The 17,624-nt window shown below is 41.1% G+C and overlaps 1 protein-coding gene across 3 annotated transcripts in view; it reads left to right on the top strand.

Moving 5' to 3' along the window:
• Window positions 1-209: 209 nt before the first annotated feature.
• dab1a (DAB adaptor protein 1a) overlaps window positions 210-17,624 on the top strand; it is a 234,734-nt gene continuing 217,319 nt past the window's right edge. For all 3 annotated transcript variants that reach the window (XM_051946933.1, XM_022192685.2, XM_051946932.1), the window contains exon 1: window positions 210-607. The gene's annotated coding sequence lies outside the window, so the exon portion shown is untranslated. The remainder of the gene's footprint in view (window positions 608-17,624) is intronic.

The raw sequence follows: 17,624 nt of genomic DNA, 5'->3' as shown, positions 1-17,624 counted from the left end.
GAGACGATAAGGATGCAGCCTGCATCTCGGCTGCAACATTTCCTTGCCTGACTGAAGGGAAATCACTGAGGTGAGGTTGCAAGTGATGTATACTTTAGTTAAGGGAGGACGAGAGGATTCTGCTATTAGGTGGAATGTGGTAAATGCACGAAGAGAGGAGGGGGGAGAGACGGAGGGAGAGCACGATCGAGCCGGGCGGGGAGGGGGGCGCTAGGTTGCTGACTCGGAGCTCTGCTGCGGTGAGCTTTGAGCTAGCGACTCTCTGAGCTCTCTGGTTGTGCATGTGTCTGTAGGCTGCCGTGGTGCAGACCGTAGCCTCGCCTCCCTCCAAACACTTTCAGTCAGCCGGCGGCTCCGGTGTGTTTCAGTTGCAGCCAGGCTCTACAGTCCTGAAGTGTCTCTGTCTGTAGCTGAGGATTTCCTGCCCCTGGAAGGATTCTCTCTCTCTCTTTCTGGCCAAGGCAGAGAGGGAAAGAGAGACAGATAGTAAAGAGGAGAGGAAAGGAAGACAGGAGGAGGAAGAGCGACAGCGGGCCAGGAGTGACCTTCGTGGTGTGGTGGCAAAAGCAGAGGAGGAGGAAACGGGAACAAGCGTAGGATCCATCAGGTGTGTGTCAGCACTTTGAAAGGATGAGTAAGAGAGAGTCTGCGGTGGGTTTGAATTTGCATTCAGGTGATGTGCATGATACAGTGGGAAGGATGCTTTCTATGAAGTAGTAAAACATATTAGAGGGGTAGACTTTGCAACAACAGGTAGCGTCATACTGGGATTCAGTGCAAGTGTTCAGTCAAGTAAGAAGTGCAAAGCTGTGGGAGAAGAGTTGTAAGAGGAGCAGATAAGGAGAAAGAGAGATCTGACATGTTGTAGATGAATACATTCTCACAGAAGCCAGATATAGAGATGCTGATATGAAGAGAGTGAGAGGAAATATAAATGGAGAATACTGGAGATGGATGGAGCAGGAGGGAGAGGGAGATGTATGTTGTGCCAGCTAGAGCTCAGCGAGGATGACAGACGTGTCTGTGCGTCTTTTCTTACTGGCTCGGACTTGGCTTGGTGAGAAAAACGCCTGAATCGAAATATCAGTCACTGTGGGCTGGGCGCTGCCTCAAGGTTGCAGGCTGGAGAAGTGTGATCTCATAGAAATCTGGGAGTGCCACTGTGTGTGTATGTGTGAGTGTATGTGTGGGTCTTTTAATTATTGTAATTTGTTCCTCTCTGGGATTACATCATAGTGTTAGTACTTTTGTTATTGGCTGACTGAAGGCCTGAGGTCCTCATTATAAACAGATTGTCTGTGTTATTAGGAACTGGATGTCAGATCAGGTGGAAGTTACAGTTTGTCATTTTTTCATGTACATCCCTACCTGTACGTGTTGCAGGAACTCACGCTGCTTCATTGCAGAACTTGTTACCAGATTAGAAGCTGCAGAGCAGTTTTGCTGAAAATAATTGGAGGTTGAATCATATCATTTGAGCAGGGTGGCTGTGCCTCAGTTAGAAGGCCTGAATTGTGTCTCATATAACTGATAACAAATGGTCTTGAGAAGTCACCACTTGACATCAACTGGGGCTACGAAATTCATTGCTAGCAAACCTCTTTTCCACTAGCTAAAATTTAGTTACATCAGTGTACAGTGAAGCACAAATTAATTTATTTTTCACAGTTTCTTCAGTTGTAGGTTGAAAAAGTGGTAACGTCGCTTAGAGTGAAGATAGTCTGGCTCACCAGATGTAAGATGCAGACATAAGCCTGTCTTTGTCCTTTAATTCTGGCTTCCACTACCTGCTTGTTGCCATTTGTGTTGTTCTAAGAAACGACAACCTCCGGTGAGCAACCGACCACACTGACAATTTCAAGTTTTCAAGACAATTTGGATAATGCATAAAGCAGCCCTGGTTTTTTTGTTTTTTTGTTTGTTTTTTTGAGGACCGGTTGTCCACTTTAATCACTGTGCTTGTTTTCCTGGATGCAAATGCTTCACCAGAACAATTCCATTTGTAATTCTGAGGGAACACGGCAGCTGCATCCTTCGTTTAGCCCAGCTACGATGACTGTAATTGGCTTATAGAAATATAAACAACCCTAAGTTTTTTTGTTTTGTTTCCCCCCCCCATATAGCAGAATAAGTGTGGTGCAGTAGGACCATTATGTTTCACAAAATTTGCTGGCAAAGAAAAACTAGAGTGAAGATATTTCACCACAACACATTCCACTGGTAAATGAAGTGTCATCAAGACATAATTTCAATGAATTGCATCTTTCTCATAAAATATCACAAAGGTAAAATGTGTCTTTCTCTGAATAAGGAATTTGTCGGTAGTGCTTCTTCTTTGGAATAGTAGAATCACTCTTTTCAGACGTCCGTTATCAATAACAAGGTTAAAGGTGCGATCCATGCTTGTGTCAACATTTTTCTTCTCTCTTGTCAGATCTTTTGTTTTTGTTTCTGTGTGTTCAACTCTAAAATGACAATAGTCTTTTATTTGCACTGGATTGCACTCCTGCAAATCATGATTACCTATAGTCTCAATGTTACCATTCAATCAACGTCTTCAAAACATTTGCGAAAAAATGTCGTTTGTCTTTTTCAATGGCAAACTGCTCACTGGGAAGCTGCTCTTTGTCAGTCACTTGTCATGTTTGTGCATTATGCGATAAACGCTGATTCAGTATATGTTGGGAAATCTCATTGTAAAGCTGATTTTGCTATTAATTCAGAGGTTGAATTAGTTATTTACCCATATAATCCTGTGGAACGTGTGTACCACTGACAGTCAGGTAGAGAGCACAGAGATGTGGGAGGATGAATGGACAGGAAAATGGGAAAGCAATTAAAAACAAAACCTGCAAGTCATTGCATTGGCGTACAGCCAGTCCAGGCCTTCGCTGAATTCTTGTGCGTCTACATGTTTTGTGCACATTTGTTTGTTCGACAGCCAGAGCTGGAAAGTGCAGCATACAGGGAAATATACTGTGTGTACCTGCGAGTAAAGTCCGGGTTTTTGGTCTGCATGCCTCGAGGATGGTCTCTCTTCCTGTATCTGTCTTTTGGTTTCCTTTTACCAATGACATCACATCAAGCCCTCCCTCAGGTAACAACTAGGCATTGACCTACCGAGAATTAAGCTCGACTCAGGCCAATCTATTCTGGACCCTGCGTGACTCAGCAGCAGCCACGCACATATACTGTATACTCACACATATACACACTGGCTTTTGCTGGTCCTGAGGCTGTTAAAATTCTGGTCTTGCTTCTGTATTGCTATAGCACCTAATACTGACTGTGAATAGTGGCACTCATATAGAGTGGATACGACTGGTAATATTACTTTGTTTGAAAATAACCCAGGTCTACTATATCATAAAGGCACTTGTAATATTGCATTGTTTGCTGTACTACATTTTCTATGTACATGTGTGTCTGAATGTGTGTACTGGTGCTGTGCAGCGCTCATAACTTTCTACCCTCCGTACAGCACAACATCATCTGTTAAACCAAGAGGGGAAAAATCCAATTACGTTCTCCTTACACTGTCTGCCAACAATGAGACAGGCTTTTTATATCTTTGATTTTACAAATCTTTTTCAATCATCAAATGGGCCGAATGCACCTAAAACGGCGTGCTTTACTGTACTCATTTGGCATGCGGCATGGCTGTGTACTTCGACAAAGTTGCGTGCGCATAAATGTGTGTGTGTGTGTGCAGCTCAGCATAAGTGTGTTAGCCATGTGGAGGTAAAAGCTTTTCCTTGATAGATCCTGACAGAGAATTCCATTATCTATGTAGGTGTTTGCTGTATAGGCTCTATGGATGGAGTTTGATTCGAAGCACTCTGTAGATGTGTGTGTGAATGAGCAATATAAATGCACATATTTCTTTTATATGGCGTGTGTGTGTATATGTGTATAAGCACAGGGCTATATAAATGCACATATTTATTAAAAAGCCCAGAATATGTACATTGTCCTTTTGTGTCCTTTATGCATTAAGCACCCTTGGACATGGTAAATGAGGGACGAAGGGAAAGAAAAAGGGAGCGTCTTTTCCTCTCATCCCTCTCTCTGGTGCTGCTTGGTGCTATCATGGCTGTAATGAAGGCTCATTTATCTCCATCTCAGCACAATCTCATCATTCACAGAGGGACTGCAGTAGCTCTGGAAACAGGGTGAGTGTGTATGTTTAGAGGATGGTCATGTGTGTGCATGCCATGAGAATCGATGCTTGAATGCAAACAACGGTGCACAAGCTAACCTGTTGATGTACCTGTTGAGTAGAAAAGTGGGTCCCAACTAATACAAAGTGGCCACGTTTTGTGGTCAGCACTGTGAGGGCAAATTGTCAGTGTAGAAAGGGATCAATGAACATGGATTACATTCAGAGGTCGGGTTAAGTAAGCATCCGTTGGAGCCGCGGAGCCACCTCCTCACCCCGGAGCTCAGGGGGGGGTGAAGGGGAAAGAGGAGAGGGCATGTTGGGAGACAGACAGGGAAACAGAGGGACGTGTGTAGAGAGATAAAGGCTGAGTAATGTCATCATAGGCCTCATGTCCTCCAGGTCTGATTAAGAGGCGCTCCGAGCATTCCCAGACGCCGCGCTGTGATAGGCCAAGGTCACTGCGAATCACGGCACAGTGCTGCAGATTGATGCTTAACTCCGTCAGGAAATGGCACAATCTAATTTGGCCAATGGGCTTCCTCCCTACTTCAGATGAAGAGGACGATTCCCACTCGCCCTGGGGCCCTCTGAGGAAATCTGTGTGTGTAAATGTCTGCTGGCCTACAGCCTGTTTGCTCGAGTGTGTGTCTGGCTTCAGTCATTCATTCATTCTGTGTGCGTCTCATCACTTCTCACCATGTGTAAAGTCTGTCTGAGTGTGCTGCTGTCTAAACGTGCTTCCGTCTGTGTGTCGCACCACCACACTTGTCAGCATGTGGTTAAGAAATGCATTGTAAGTGATTGGCAGGCTATGATATTAGTTTGGGAATAATAACACTATGATAACTCGGCAGCGTTTGCCTCCAGAGATCGACTCCCAGGTAATCACACTGACTCAACACAATCGCCGTCTTGCATGCCCGTGCCCAGGACAGGACAACGCTCCTTTTCATTTCCTCTTATGAATGTCATGAGCTTTGGCATGTGCAAAGTGTTATTTGTGTGTGTAGAAGCGATGCTGTCTTCCAGTTTGTGGTTGTGAGTGCAGATTGCTTGTCTGTAGATGTTGAAAACTCTAATTTCCATAGGTGGGTGGTTAGGGGTTTTCAGATGTCAGAGATATGTTTGCCAAAACACATCAAAAAAGAAGCACTGACAGTGAAAGACATTGAAAGTATTGCTCTAAGCTTTGACATGTCAGCATCCATATTTCAAGAAAGTGCTGTTACCTGAATCATAAGATCTTCAAATATTCTAGCGTTGCATGACACACCGATGCTCGAAATGTATTGAAATGCACTGCTGTTGAAAAGATCTACTCCTTGTTTTATTATGTTTAACCCTGTGTATGCTTTACTCTGCTTCTACCTTGCAAGCTTAGTGGGCATCCCAACCGCTTATTTTATTCTTTTATAAGCACACTACACCTGCCTGTGCATTGATTGTCCACACAGTTGACACACAACTGCAAAACAGGGCATTATTTTGCTTATAGCCAACAGTCAGGGCGAGGCCACACATTTAACAGACCACATCTCTGAAAGATGCTTTACATATGTAGACCAATGAGCAAACACATTCATCTTGGTAAAGGATCACACTGGCAGACCTGCTAACTTGCTAAAGGATTCAAAGAGCAACAAGTTAGCAAATTTGATAACATAATTACACACATCTTGCTAATAACCTCTAAAATTCAAACTCATTTTGGGACAAGTGATCATTTTGATGAGGCAGTTAAGGGTAATATAGCAGTTTAAGTTGCTTTAACTTGCCAATGAGGCAAACATGTCGATATGGAAACGCAGTGATCACAATGTCAGTGTTTCCACAAGCTGCTAAAAGTCAGGCATTCACAGTTATGTACTGAATTCATGCGGAAAAAGGTGAAAGGTGACATATTCAAACTATTTAATTATTTTACATTTTAAGCTACAAATGATAGATTCCATGTTCTGTCCTTTTCCTGATATTTAGGGTATCTCCTGTATTATCGTTCCAGGAAATGAAATATTTAGCCAGGATTTGAAGTCATGGGAACACTAAGATCTTAATGTCACTAGTTTTCATTTTTTCATTTTTTAATTTCAACACATAACAGATTAAATTGTACGGTGTTATATTATTTGCATATCTTTAATGTCTGTTAGTTTCTGTGTGTGTCCTTGCAGATTGATCTATGCTTGACTTTTTTTTTTGTGGGTGCCAGTATTCACTTTTAGAAACCTTTTAGAAATATACATGTTTAAGTAAAACAAATCCTCTTGCAACAGAAAAGCTTGGCCTACCTCCTGGAGAAAAGTTTAGAAATAATGTGGGCGCAGCAGCAAAGTGCATAGTCACTGTTTTTTGCAGACTGATCCAAAGGGCTGTTGTAAGTGAAATGCAATGCAGCAGAAACTTAAACATCAATTATAGTGATGGAGTGTGGCAGTGGAAGTTGTGTCGCTGAACACGTACAGTATCTTCTTTGAGCAGAGGCAATACCAAGGCTTTTGGCAGACTTTTTCTGGGCCAGTGGACGTTTTATCTTTTCTTGAATTTGTTGGATTTTGATGCTGCTGTGAGTAAATAAAAATAAGGTAGCAGCTAACCATTATTTTCAGTATTGATTAACCTGCTGATGATTTTCTCAATTCATCATTTTGTCTTTAAAATATCAGAAAATAGTAAAAAATTGCACAGCGCTTGTTTAATTTGACAAAAACAAAATAAAGCGCAAGGTTAGTTGCACATTTTCAGTTTGTTTTGTTAGTAATCAACAAATTGTTTCAGAGGGATAGCCGCTGCAATGACTCCATGGAAATCCAGAGCAGTGAATGTGCATAACTAAGTGCCACTCCCATGTCGGATGTCATGGATGCAATTTGCAAAAATCCTTTTAGTAACATGTAATTATGTTTGTTAAATGTTAAATGTGCTCGTTTTGTTCTCGTATTTGTTGTATCGAGTTCACAGCACATGCAAATGGTGAATATTGTTTGTGACATTCGTAGTATTGTTTACCAACTGAACAGATGTTACACTGTGCACTTACTGGATTAAAGATTTTATTTTAATAAAGCATTGTTGTTTTTCCAATTAACAGTTTGGTCTGTGAGACAAAAATGCAGAACCCAAGGTGATGTCTCTTTGTTTTCTCAGCTAACAAAGATGTTCTATTAAAATGTATTCAAAAAGCAAAACAAAACCAAAAACCACCACATGAATCGGTAAATATTATACTTACCATTGTTTAAAAATGTTATATTCGTAGTCAGCTACTTATAGCTTACCTATATATAGGTGAACAGTTGGCCTTTTTAACTTAATGATGGAATAAATGGAATAAAATATTTTGAGACACGGTAAGTTTGATTCTGTTTACCTAAAATGTTTGTTCAAATTAGTTTAACTCTTTAATGCCTTGTGTGCATAAATAGTGCTGAACTGAAGTAAATCTCTCTAGCAAATTATGGAATCTGTGTGTCAGTGTGTGTTCGTCACATTTCCCAAGAACCATTCATTCAATCTCCTTCAAACCTGGTGAGTGCATGGCCAGACACCCAAAGACGTGCAGTGTCAGGTTTGAAGCACAGTAGGGCTGTTTTGGGGTCCTTTTTTGGTTCTTAGTCTGGCTTTTGTTTGCTTGTAAGTGGAAAATCTCTTTCCAGGCAGCATTATTAAGGGCAGATGGGTGATGTCATAGAGCAATGGCAATAAAAGGAATATTATTAATTCTAATTAAATGTTATGTCTCTAAGGCAGTCGGTACCTTCAAATAACCATTTGTTTTTAAAGCAGCAGTTGCCCCACTGTTGTTATAGTGTTTAAATCTTTCAAAAATGACCAATTTAACAAAGTATCACTCATGAATAATTTCCTTAACCAATCGTCAGCTGCCTTATCAATCAATAATCAATCGCACAACATGTACCCAGTGAGCATTCCATGTCTTAATTGCAGTGAAATGACACACAAGCGGTGACCAGCCACCTGGCATAAACTGTTAGTCTCTCGTCCAGAAGCCAGTTACCGCCACAAGACCCTTTCTTTCTTTGCACTTTCTTAGCTTAACTACCAAATGCCAAGTAATACCTGACAGAAATCCAAGTGACCACCTCTTCGGATTAGTACAGTATTAAACAGTAAAAGCCTCCACCTGATGGCCCAGGTATTGTAGTTAACGTACAATACAGTTTCTAACATGCCTGTCCTTGGTCTTCTGTCTTGTCGGTTGAGAATTTTTTCTTCCGTTAAATTAATAATGGCAGTTAATTGTCTCAAATATGGCTGCTGTAGGCATTTTAGTAATAATGATGGCTCTTAAGAAAATCGCATTATCTAGCAGGTAGATCCTTCTCTTTTTCTTACCAAGAGACAGGCTGCAATGCATGATGGTCTAAGTCAATCAATAGTGCAGATCTTCTGTATTTTGGTGTGTCTGGCATTGATTTTTATTTTTTTAGTGCACTACATATTGGATGAAATTTACAGTTGAGAATTCAGACTGCCTTAAAAACGGCTGATTCATCATAGTGGACTGTATGGTGGGTGAGTGGACAATCCAAACATAGCGTGTGAGTCTATCGGCACTAGTTTCACCAATAAATCATGTGACTAAGGTACAGGTCGCTGTTTCAATCAGTTCTGAAAACTAGCCCATTCGAGTCTTTCATTCACCTGCTCGCTCACTAATTCACTTATTGTGCTTGTACCATTAAACTCTCGTTCTTGGTTTGTTGGAGGCGCTCAGTCCCAGTTAGTTTCCAACCAATTGCAGTTGCAACTTGCCCTTACATGCCTCATTGATTCTCTCTGGCAATATCCGACGAGGACAGCGGCTTTCAAGTCACATGTCTGAGTCAAGCAGAGGAAGATAAATCTGTGCAGGGAGGAAGGTGAATGTGAGCGTATAGTTCCTGTTAGAGACATGTTTGCAGCAAATATCACACCGCTAGCTTAGTTATACATAATACAACATGCACTTCTATACAAGAGCAAGGGAACAGGGTTGTTTAAAATGAATGTGGAGCAGGGAAGCGGTATGGCTGAGCTGGCGAATCGATAATGTACTCCCTGATCCATAACATATTAATAGGAGGGAATATATTATTACTGTTAAGAGATGTCAGGTGGACAGGGCAGGGACACGCACACACCTGAGCGCCTGGAAATTTGCAGCTGAGCAAGGGTGAGGGACACAACACTGCATCTGGGCACGAAGCCAAAGAATAACCCTCAGTCCTCCTCTCCGTTTTTGTGTGTCTTCCTCCTCCTCCTCCCCCTTATGTACCCTCTCTGTCCATTTCATTTCCTGTCTTAATATCCTGATTGAAGTGGTCACCTTTCCCTGTTTGTGGTTAATGAGCAGCAGGTGTCTGAGTGCAGCTCACTCGACCATGGACCCAGGGACTAACTCACAGTAGTGCAGCTTCTTTATCAGCCCGGGAAAAAAAGGAAGTGCCTGCAGTCCGAAGCATTTTAATGGTTTTTCATTACTACTGATGGGGAAGAGTGGAAATAAAAGAGAGGGAGGTGCAGGGCAGCATTAGATGTGTTATTAAAAGTGTGATACTAGGGTGTTTCTCGCAGTGTTATAGCGTTGTCTTGCTGTGTTTTTCAGTGTTTGAACTCGGTAAGACCCTGTTTAGCGAGTATTGTGTTATTTGTGTGTGTAGAAACACAAACACATTATGATGCAGGACTTTGCTGATACATATACATCCAGTGTGCTGGACAGTCTACAATTTCAATCCACACAATCGCAGCCAGCATCCGCAGTGTGCATGTATGTGTATGGATGTGTGTGTTTGTGCAGCTATGTGTGCTCGTGGCTCTGTATTTTGTGTTTTGTGCTGTCGACGATGTCTGACAGCGCCGTTCTGGCTGTGTGAGTTGTCCACTGCAATGCAATGCAACCTAGCGCAGCAGATTATGTGCTGTGAATACACAACTATGCCCACTAGTTTTGACAACAAAGGTGAAAATGGCAAACATTTCTGTTGAGAATATAATGATCAGAGTCCATAATCTGTCCCTGCAGCCACCCCTCTACATTAATGCTAAAAAATATGCTACACTAATGACATGTCATAACATTCTCTTAACTTAAGCTGCTAAGTATCCCGATGTGGCATGATTTGTGGGATTTATCTTCTCTGTACAGTGCTACAGTTGAGGTAAAGAGAACAGATTCTATATAAGAAGAAAATGTTTCATTTCATTCATGTGACAATTGCTTAGCTCCACAGTGGATTTTTTTCAGACTCAGAATAGGCCTTTGTAGGGTGACTATCAGGGCCGGACTGGGAAAGAAATTCAGGCCGGGAGATTTCCAATCAGTCAGGCCACTTCCGCCACCGCAAGGGTTGTGTCACGTGGGATAATGCACCAAAATTGTGTTTTTTTTCCTTCCAAAAATATGCCTTTTACAGTTATGTTATAGCAATTACAACACTACTAAACAGACAGTAAGTCTATTAAACACAACCATAACGACAGCTCCATACAGTCCAGTACTTTTCTCTTCTGTAATCTCTTCACTACCCTCACCAATTTTTCCAATCTTTTCCTTTTCCTATTATTTATATAACATGTGGAATTAAAAAATATATATATTATTTTGTCAGCAAATCATTTAGATGTCAGCTGGTCATAGCTAATAGTATATGCAAACACCAATGTTCATTTTATAACTGAAAATTGTAAGTCAACTGCCTGTCCTACCTGAAGAGGGGGTCTCAAACATTTTCAGGCTTCCTGCAACCCACCTGACACCTGTGGAGCTTATTTGGGCCAGACATTTTTATTATATTTTGGCCTTTGAAGTCTGATGATGCATTTGTGAGAAGAACCGACCGTTTGTAAACTTACTTGAAGTAAGAGTGCTCCATAATCTCCGCTCCTTCCACTCTCTGGCCTCACTCTCATATCACCGCTCTGCAGTTCGTTCTCGCTATGAAGGGGCGGGCCATAAAGCAACTAACCAATCATGGCACGTTTCTTCTAAAAAAATGTCACTTTGACCAATCCCTATCCTTCTGATTTAGAGCTCAGAGCACTTGCTTTGTGTGAGTGACAGGAGGGTGGGCGTGTACTCTGTAAGGCTTCTAGCGCTGCTGTCTCTGGCCTGTCTGCCAAAAAGCCGATCAACTTTTTTCATTGGCCTGCCAGTCCGTGGCTGGCCTGTCCAGGCAGGCCAATAAGAAGGCAGGCCACCGGGAAAAGTCCTGCCTCTCCCGATTGCCAGTCCGGGCCTGGTGACTATGCACAACAGTCAGCATTATTTGTTTGTCCGCATACAATAAAAACGGTGAGTCTGTTACCTTACCTGAAATTAATCTGTGTATTATCCCATTCTGACCATTTGATGAACAGAAATGTATATTATACTTTGAGAAATATATCTTCAACTAACAAAACTGGTTCAAAAATAGATTTTTTTTCTTATTGTCAGTAATATTTTTAGCATTTTGGTGCAGAATTCTCTTTTCAGTGCACCAACAATTCCTCTACTTAAAAATCCTACTCTGTTGAGTCTTCTTCCATATGTCTTTCCCAAAGCAGTGAAGCTTAAGAGTTTTGATTAGCCTAACTCGCTTAACTGCACAAAACAAGCACACCCTCGGTATCTTTTCCACAGTGACTACATGCCAAAATATTTTGATGCCAGAAGTATTAAATTACTTGCCAGCATGATATATGGGGCTACACTTATCATCACAGTCAGCATCATAATCATAATTACCACAGTTCAATAAGGAGAGAAGTACAAAATTTATTGCAGAAACATGAGCTTGCTGAATCCAAATTATTTTGGCGGTGGTATGAAGCGACATCAGAGAACAGAGTCCAAGATAAAATGAGGAGTTGAGGACCGGACCTGTGGAGTCTAGATGATGGTGGTGCTGGAGATAGATTAGCAGGAGACAGACTGCGATGATCTGGACAATCTGGATGAGGAGGAGATGGGAAAGAGGAGGGAAGCACGGTCAACAGGAGGGTAACAGGATTAAAATGAAATTACAGAACAGTGTGATGGCACTTATTTGCTCAGAGAAAGCAGGCTGATAGATCATTGGACAAGCAAAGGAATTGAGATTGAAGTTTTTTTTTGTTTTTTTTTAAAGTGTGGATAAACAGAAGTTGACCCACCCAAGTTTTCCCACTTTTGCCAAGTGCTTGCTCCAGTGGAATCTGGACATAACGTTGGATGTCTTGGGTTTGTCTGTTTAAAATTTACAAGATTTTCATCTTACTATGTGAAGTGCTATGACATAATGTATGTAATAAATTGGCACTAGATAAATAAAATTTAATTGAAGTTGGTTGGCTTGGTTGGTCTGAATATCCGATCTCAAAATTAATATTCAGATACCACCATAACCACTGAATATTCGGATATTCAGGTCCAGCCCTCACGACAATTTGACGATTTTTGTGCAAATGAAACTAATCTCTCTTCTACAACAAAAGCAAAAACAACTGACAGAAAATTGATTTATTGTTGAATCATTAAGCAAAATTAATTAATATCTTTACATTGTTGTTTTGTTATTTTAAATTTAGTTTTGCGATATATTGTCTAAAACAAGATGCCATATTCAAAAATTGTCTTCTTTAGATGCACAGTTTCTCCCTATCCCTCACAGTCTACCCTTATTATTACTGCTGGTCATTTTTGCTGGTATGTGCCTCTGAGCAAGCATCGCTGCAAATGTTCACAGCGGTGCTTTTTGCTCCCCATGCTTTTACTGCTGCCACCCTGTTGATCTACCAAAGCGATCTGAGTTTGCTTAGGAGCTGAGTGATTGCCCAGTAAGCCCACTTATATTGTTTAAATCGTCCTCACCCTCTTTGCATAAAAATATAGAAATGTTGCATGTTTTTGAAGAGATGTGGGTCTAAGATGATGGTGGACAAACTGCTGTTCTGCTGCATGGCTTTGACACGCTGAAGTGCTGTGGCCGTAATGACAGACGCACTGCTGAGAGTCTGAATACGGAGAATTTTCCATTTTAAACTTGTACTTATAAAAAATGCAAGGTCCTCCAACCAAAAATATACGCTGCTGTTTTGCGCCTCTGTTTTATCATTGACTACTAGTATTATACTTGGCATTGCTTAAACTTTATAGTGCCTGTACAAACATGGCATTTGAAGTGAAATAGCAATTTGAAACAATGCAGATAGCAAATTGCAAACACTGAAATTTAGGACATGCAAGGTGTGGCTATGAAATAATGAGACTAATGCTGTAATCCAGGTTTATTCATTTGAGCAGATTGGACCTTTTAGGAATTGTTCATGTTTGCATGCTGTGGTTTAACCCAGTCTCATTATTTAATAGCAACTTCTTGTACATTTTCCAGGCACCTCACCCATGGGTTCACTTATTTTCAATCAATCAATCAAAATTATAGAGCATTTAACACTCAAAGGTGACCAAAGTGTTTTCCAGTTAAAATCAAACAGTAAAATTAGATTAAAAGCCAATTAAATGAAAGGAACAATGGTATATTTTGTCTGTGGTTTTACACATTTTGGTGGTTTCTCGTGTGTTAATACTCCATCACATGCTTTTAATCAACAGTGAATATTGACCTGAACCTTGACTTTAAAGAATTAAATTGAAATCGCAATTAGATATTTTTCTCAAAATTCTGCCTGTTCAGCCCTACTGTGCAAAGTAACTATAAATACAGAGTACATAAGCATTTGTGAGTTTATAGTTGAAAGACATAAAATGCTTAGTAATTATAAATAATGAATCATAGCATTATTGAAAATAGGAAGTTTGTGTATTGCAGTGGGGCACAAACAGTTAAGCAAATAAAACATGAAAGTATGTGTCTCTCTGCCTATAATCTCTCCAGGCTTTCGTGAATGTCACACGTCTGATTTTACTGGTTGACTGGCGCGGTGTTACTTCTGTTAAGTGGAGGAAGCTGTGTGGCTGCTAATAAATGGCCGCTGCTTCTAAAAACATAAAATTCCACATACATAGCGCGAGATTAATGTTTTCGTGCGCGGCCCCTGACAAGTAAAAACTATAGTAGGTCAGTGAAGCTTCCAGCCGACAGCGTTGCAGTCCTGGTGGGAGTTTTGGGAGAGCTCAGCCACGCTGTCTTTGTGTTTACAGCTAAAAATAGCACAGGTTTATCACCAACTCACCGTCCCGCGGGTGTTTGTTTGTAGAAAGTGAGCAAGGGTGAGAGAAATGGCCACTGTATTTTTGTGTCCAACTTTATGTATTTATCTCTGAGCCACAGCTGAGCTTAAACTGGGACGAAGTGGAAGGAAAAAAATGGTGGACAGAGAGGTGGATGAGAGAGCAGATAGATACAGGACCGATGCCAAGAGGCGAGCTCAAGGTTTGCCTCTCTGACAAACGTTGTGGTTCATATGCGATGGTGCACGCTGGGAGACTATGGTGTGTGAAAGAGAAATAAACTACAGACATAGTTTCACTGCTGATGTCAGAGAAGCAGATTGATGTAGTTTCCTTTTCTTTTTTTTTCTTGGTGCCTCTCTCTTTCTCCGTCCCCCTCTCTCTCTCTCTCTGCAGTGTGAGCGAGGCGAGGCCAGATGAGTTGCTATGTCAGAGGGAATGCAGCAGTGAGGGAGGTGAAGCTTTATTTCTCTGTGAAAGGTGTATTTTTCTCTTGTCAACAGGCATGGCTGCATCAGCCTCTCCTTGACTCCCCCCCTCCTCTCCCTCCCAATCTCCATCTTCTTCCTTACATTTCTCTGGTTCTTTTCTATCTTCGCCTTCCTCTGCCTCTCTCTCTCTCTCCCCCTGCCTCCTATCTGGAGCTGTACAGAGGACAGATTGAGGGTATTATTTTTCCTCGACTGAGTTTTTCTGCCATGCCGTGATACTGAAGGTCCCATTCTGCTCCTGTGTCCAAGATAAATCAAAAACATTTTTCTACAGCTGCAATCAATGCCCTAGCCCCTTTTCAACAGCTCTGCCTTTCCCCCCTTCTCTCTCTCTCTCTCTCTTTTACACATAGCCAGGCATGCACACACTCTTAAGACACACATGCACACTCTTTCTCTTCTATGTTTCTTCCTGAGGCGGTGGTTCTCTCTTGAACGCTGACATCAGATAGCCTCCCTCCAGCAGTCCACTCCTCTGGGAGGGATTTGCATCTCATTTGCATGTCATTACAAATTTAATGGAGCAAACTGTGCTCCATCCTGAGTGAAAATGATGAGGAGAAGGGGGGAAAGAGGAAAGGTGAAGATAGCAGGGGAGAATCAGTCTACTGGTGACTGTGTGCCTCCAAGCAGCTGTTACTGTATATCCCCTGTCTTATATCCAGCTGATGTGGCTCTGCAATTAAACATATTCTTGAAAAATATAGACCATGCCTTATAGAGGGTGAAAAATGACCATGTAAAACCTTTGGTTTCTGCTTGTAGTGCAAGGTCATATTCACAGAAAAGAACACATGGTAAATTCCATTGAAAACAATTCTAATTTGGACACAGGACTTTAAAAAGGGTGACATAATTATATAATTAACTTTTCATTTTAATTAAATGTGTAGCACACTTTAACAAACACCATTTTTCACAAGATAGAAATAGCTTAGGATCGAAAGCAGAGGCTACGCTCAAAATGACCTAGTTTGTCTGATGTGTTGTCAAACCACACTGGAGAAGTTTTTATAGTATCTCATAATGAAAGTCTCATTTTAGCAGACAGGGAGGAGACTATAACTAGTTCACTATGTGAATAACATGCTAATTTTATCGTTATTGCTGTATACATACTCTCAATGCCGTTCATGCAATTTATACAGTTCATACCACTGCCTTTCCATGCTGCTTCTTCTCTATATACTGTAACACACTATATATACCCATACTGTATATATTGCATTTTACTGGTGTTTTTGCACTTGTGGTTAGATGCTAAACTGCATTTTCTTGTCTTAATGCTTGTGCTCTGTGAAAGGCAAAGAAAGTTGAATTTAATATTTTTGGATTGTCACTCCAGGAACACTTGATTTTCCACATGACAAATGAGAGAAATAATGATGTGAAAGCAAGCAAAAAGATCAGTATCAGTTTGAAGCAAGTGTGCTTGTTAGTTTTTGAAAGCTGCAGAAATTAATGAGCACAGCATCACCAGGTTGACATACTGAGACCACTCAAGTGGCAGGAAATGAAAATGGACAGGGAGAGTTAAGCAGCGTAGATGTAGTTAGGAAAGTTGGAATTATAGTGAAGGAGTAGGAAAGATGACATTAGAGGTGATTGCAGATGAACAGTATGGATGGATAGAAATGTTTCTAAAGCTTAGATAGAAATGATCTCACTTGCAAATGAATGGGTCTATGTTTGTGTGTGTGTCTGTTCGTTGCATTCCCTGCCAATCATCAGATCTTATGAGTTATGTGGTGACTGGCGTTGGTTTGTCTGTCTGTCTGTTAGACCATTTTTGAGTTGTTTTGCTAACGGATTTGGATGAAATTTTCAGGGAAGGACAGAAATGACACACAGACCAAATGATTAGGTTTTGGCGGTCATGCTTGTTATATAGTCTGGATCCATGGATTTGTTAAAAAATTTCTTTATCACTGCGAGATAGCGCCACAGCATCACTGTAACTGTGACTATAAATGAATGCTATGTCAGCTGCCTGCTGACACTCGATCGCTCTACTAAAAATCAACCGCTCAGGACTTATCAGTTGCAATTAATACAGGAAACAACTTATTAAATTGTGGGGGTGTATCCAAGTTGCATGAATTTTTGCCACGCGTTGCATAATTTGGTATCCGTACACATGCATAACACGCCTGTGTTAAGCGTAAGGTTATTTTGTTTGTGGATACATCTATATTAAATGGCCACATTCTACAGTGCTGTGATTTCAGACAGTTTTTTCAAGATTTCAGCTGTCGGAAATGATACAGCAACTGAGCATCCTTGATGGAGTACTGTGCTCTCTGAGTGCTTTTCTTCTTTAAAATTAAACAGCCTTGTTGACATTTGCGTACCAGTATCAGCTGATGGTTGCTTAGCAATTTCATCCCATACAGAGTAGCGGCCACTTAATACTTCCCACATCTGTGTGCATAGAACATTTCAGACTTTTATAGCAGACTGCAAACGTGCACAATGTTCTGTAGACACTACAGTAGGTCCACGCTGGTCTGCGCTGATGGTCGCATTGCTCCTCATGTCTAGCTAAGCACAGTGGTCAGATTTTAGCACAGGATTTCTGGAGAATTTAGAACTTCTCACTGTGTGTGGGCTCCATTCATGGAATGCATGCACAACTCAAAGCTCTCCAAAGTCCTGCAACAACTGCTTCGATTATAACTCTTTCAGTGGTGAATTAGAAAGATGTGGATCACCAAGAATCTCCTATGGAGTCTCCTCTAAACAAGTATTTGTTCAGAGCCCCATTTGTATTCCTTGTTCATTTGCTGTCACAGTTCTAGTAGTACAGACAGTTCATGCG

This window comes from Acanthochromis polyacanthus, chromosome 4 (genome assembly GCF_021347895.1).
Source record: "Acanthochromis polyacanthus isolate Apoly-LR-REF ecotype Palm Island chromosome 4, KAUST_Apoly_ChrSc, whole genome shotgun sequence".
NCBI lineage: Eukaryota > Metazoa > Chordata > Actinopteri > Pomacentridae > Acanthochromis > Acanthochromis polyacanthus.
This window is presented reverse-complemented; position numbering and strand designations above follow the sequence as displayed.